The following is a 4,991-nucleotide window of genomic DNA, read 5'->3' on the forward strand; positions in this document are numbered from 1 at the left end:
TTAAGAAAACTACGATTACTTATCAATGCAAGTGCCCATCTGAGGATTGGATGACTCAGTTACTAGGTGAGTCATGGCATCTCAAGAGAACTCACCACGATGAAATCATTAAGTGCAGAATTATTGTGTCAGATGTTACCTTTAGGTAAGATTGCACCTCTGTTGATTGTTGATGGTTTTTATTCATGAGTACTTCATTGTAAGACACTGATTATTGATTGTTGATTATTGATTGTTGAATGTTGATTGTTGATTTTATGTTTTTATGTTGGTTTTTGTTTATTTTTTATGATAGGTACTTCATTGCAAGACAAACTTTGTGCATTCGTTTCAAGTATAGGAGGTGGCAACTTCTACGAGGGGAGTTGCTCAGCTTGGACCAAGACATGTGAGATGGCATGCATTCATCACTCATTGATGTGGTTATTCTTTGGGAGGGTCATGACCCTTTTAGCGTCAATGTAGAGAGTCATTGGCCTTAGTTTTTTGAGGCAGGAAATCCAACTTATGTCCAATAACCCCCCTTGTAATTTCTATTTTAAGCTAGATGGTAGGAAGGTTGGGAGTCAAAGTGAACATTGCAAAACATGTAACCAGTGTGTTGCTCCACACATCCTTGAGATTGTGGAGTCAATGTAATTCTTATTCTTCCAAGTGAATACAAGAAGTTGTTTCTCTAAAAGTGTTGTAAATTTAATTTTCTTCATTTTCATAAAGTGTTGTGGTTTTTTAAGTCTACTATGTTTCAAACCCTTTAATATGTAAGAAAATCATGATAAGTATAAGTAAGTATAAATGTAAATATAAATATAAGTATATATTTAAGTGCAAATAATAATATAATTAATTATGCTAGAAATATAAATATGTTACATAAGGTATAAAAATAAATATAAGTTTATAGATATTTGTAAGTATATAATAAACACAAGTATAAATTTATTAAAAATATTATAAATTTAAGTGTAAGTATAAATATGAGTATATAAGTTATAGATCAAACTCATTTATACTATCTATTCTCTAGCTCTCTCTTTGTGTGCTAGCTCTCTCTTTGTGTGCTAGCTCTCGCCACTACCCATCATGGCCGCCTCCCCTGCTTTCACTATGTGGATTAGCAGCACTCCCTACTCACCTTGGGTCCGACCAGATCTACCCTAGGTTTTGCAAGAGTTTAGACCTTGAGACTGTCATCTCCACCTTAGACCCAAACTCCACCTTGCTAGCTACATTTTGGGCTTCACCTACTCTATCCCAAATTCTACCTTGAGTTGGATTCCTTTGGAGTTCCTCTTCAACATGAAGAGTGGATCCAACCATAAGAATGCAGTGAACATAGCTCTAGCTCATTGCGGACAAGATTTTCGCACTACCATTGTCCCAACCTCCTATGAAGAGCACATCCCACTCGATCTCATTGAGCGGGATATTGCTTTTGCTATTTACATCTTGAACTATGATGTTCAAGAGCCAGAGGATGATGACATCCAGGATTTCCCTCTAGTGCAATACATAGACACATAGCTAGAGGAGACCACTCTAAACCCTATCGTTGAGGCCGCTGAAACCTTGGCGCTTACATCCATCCAACCTGCTGAAACCCAAATTCACGACCCACCACTAGCTTCATTGAGTGCCATCACCATCAAAGGGGTGGAGTACCTCCTCATGTAGGATGTGGTAGAGCTCTTAGACTTGAGGGAGGCGGAACTATATAGTATACTTGTGTGAGATGCCAGTGATGATTTCCTTGACTTCAATTACCAAGAAGCCCTACCCACAAGTTGATGAGATAGGACGATATGATAAAATTAGTGTAGATGATATCTCTGCTAGCATTACCGTCCAAAAGCAAATTGAGGATGCAGCTCCTCAATATGAGATCACAGATGAAGATTTTGAGTGCGCTTGCAGAATGAACACTTTAGACCTTGACCACAGCATGCGACACATGTGGTCCAGCGCCGGACGATGGCAGACCCATTCCAGGAGCAGATCTGGAGGCACCCCTCCGCAGCCTCCTGGAGTGCCTCCAAAGCTTGGACTATCCACCGCGTAGGCAATGGGGGCTTGATGCTACATGAGCCCAGAACCTCCTATCATGACGGCATTGCAGATCCTGCATGATCTCTCGCACCACACGTTAGAAGGAGAGCTTCGATATGAGCAGGTTCACCGTCTTTTGGTATTTTCTAATCTCACAGAGAGCCATAATGCCAGGCTTCCACCTACGCTATGTTATGGTTGTGGTGGTTGGACGGGGGATACTCTGTCCCACCTTGGGGGGCCAAACTAGTAGTTTGCTTGGTGCAAGCCATGCGCTTGGAGGTGAGAGAGAGAAATGAAAGATGAGAAATGAGGGTTACTTCCATAATTATAGATGAAAATTTATATATTTTCTAAATTAGCTCAGTACATAAATTTGATACTTTTTAATTTTTAAAAATAGTTTTACTTACTAGAATGAGCTCTAATTTTATGTGCACAACCATGGAACACCTCCTAGATAAAATATCGACCCCATCAGAGGTCTGTAGGGCCCTTGTCTGAAGGCTCGCGTGTATAGACCTAGTATTAAAAAAAAGGCCTCTACACGCGAGCCTTCGGACAAGGGCCCTATAGGCCTTTGATAGGAGTTATATTTTATGTAAGACATGTAAACTATATGATTTATGCATAGAATAAATTTCAGCCCATTCTGATCACTGCACACCATGCATCAATTTTTTCTGGGAAAAAAAATATTATCATAAAAATAGCACTTGCACATGCACATGGACTTACTTGCACATGCACATGCACGCTCATGATGTAAGCCACATGATCTATGCACAAAACAAATTTCAGCCCATTATGATCTATGCACACCATGCGTTAATTTTTCCTACACATGCACATGCACTTACAAATTTTGTTCCAGGAAAATATAAGAATATACACTGACATTAGAAATGAAGAAAACTCAAAATATTCAAATCAATGGGCAAGTCTAGTACACAACATTAGAAACAAGGAAACTTAAAATTACCAAATCCGGTACATCGCATAAAGTACAACTAGTTGAGTAGAACTGAAGGAAAATGTGAAAACACAAAACGATACACGAGCATTTACACAGCTCTTCAAACCATGTCATGGTTAAGGTTGAATGCATAACTATTGTTACGAATGTTATGAATCCTACAAACAAGAGTGAGATCTCAGGGCTTGAGTGTAATGCGTCGCGCATGGATGGCTAACACCATCATGCATGAGATCCACCAAGTAACTTTCAGCCGCCTCTTGAAGAGCAAGCAATGCTTGGGCTGACCATCGCTCCACATTATATGCTTGATCTCTTGCTTTCCCCTTTCTAGATCTTGCAATATTTCTCGCATCAACCTCGAGAAAGGCGCCTTGTGTATAATCAACTCAGGACTCTTTTGGAACCTCCTAATTTCACGAAGAGCGGCGGTGCCTAGTCTCCATCTTCTCTTCTTATGCGTAGGTGGATGAGCATTTCCAGCTGGAGCAGCGAGAGTAGCTTTTCTAGCTAGAGTAGCGGGAGGAGCTTGGGCTGTCAATATGTTTACTAGATCCGGATGAATGAACCGATGTCTTGGAAGGCATCTTGTTTGCTCTTTGCTTAGTACGCGCCATACTCACAAGCTAGAAGGAATGGAGAGAAATGAAAGAAGTGCCTTTATTTATAAATGGAACTTACGATAAGTTATTGACACTTACTTTTAACAAATATCAACACTATCAAAAAGTTATCCATGTTGACTTTAGTAAACACTTATTTTGAAAAAGTTATCCATGTTAACTTTAGCAAACACCTATTTTTTCAAAACAGTATTGCTCCAATACCCTCATAAACATGGACTGCTATTTCATAATTACAATTCTATCGATATTTCCATTTGCTATAGACTCTCTCTTGGGTTGTCAACCATTCTGCATGATGTTCTTTGGCCATGCTATTTTCATATCTTCTTTGTCCTCATATCTTATCTCTATTCCCCTAAACCACCATTAGAGTAACTGCCTCATAGGATTGGAATCATTGATTCTAGTGGCCGTTGCTTTTTGGAATCTGCATCGAGCTTGCCAATGAGATCGCTCCATGCCTTGTCTGGACCATATCGGCAAACTTCCTTGTTCAGAGCAAAGTATGGACCATGAGCCTAAAGTATGTGCTACATTCAAAAACACAAGATCCACAATTAAACTCAAAATATTACATTCAAAATTTAATTGTAAAAATGAAATGGAGACCACTATGATCATATAGTGTGTAATGCAATTTGAAGTCCATGCCTTTATCATTGAGTTATGAAAGTTTACAACTGCCTCTTTAAATGCATTGGCATCATCAAAATTGAATGTCATCTTTTGTAAAAGTGGTGCCAATTTATCAAGTGCAATCCACACATTCCCTTTACTATCTGTGTCTGTCCCCCATTGCTCCGATCACGGACAGCCATGTGTAGTTTTTTCCATGCTTCGTACTTCTCTAGTTGTTTTACAAGCAACTTACCATCTTCATCTCGTTGGTGGAGATAAGAATTTCCTAGCCTTTGCTCTCCCAAGACACGGTTTACATGGCAAATTTCCACTCTTTTCTGACTTTTTCTCGTCCTTTTTTATTTCTACTTGGCTCTGATGCAATCCAACATCAGACAAGACTTGTTCTATCTTCTTGCATGTTGCATCAACATCTGAAGCAGGCTGCATCTTGTAGGCAAAACACACATACTCAAACACCAACTTCTCTATTATCCTTACTATGCAATGCAAGGTGCAAAAGTGGACCCTTGTTAAGGGTATTTCTTAAATAGGATCCCACTTAGGATCTAATGGCACCAACATTCCATTCCTTTGAACACACCGATCACGTGTTGGAGCACCACGTTGTCCTGTCCTTGCAATCCATTATTTCTTCCCACCATTACCTTTCTTCCTAGATTGCATGCAATATAAGCAAGGGAACTCAATTGATGCTGAATTTG

Source organism: Cibotium barometz, chromosome 19 (assembly GCF_041138505.1).
Source record: "Cibotium barometz isolate CiBa-2024 chromosome 19, ASM4113850v1, whole genome shotgun sequence".
In the NCBI taxonomy this organism is placed as follows: domain Eukaryota; kingdom Viridiplantae; phylum Streptophyta; class Polypodiopsida; order Cyatheales; family Cibotiaceae; genus Cibotium; species Cibotium barometz.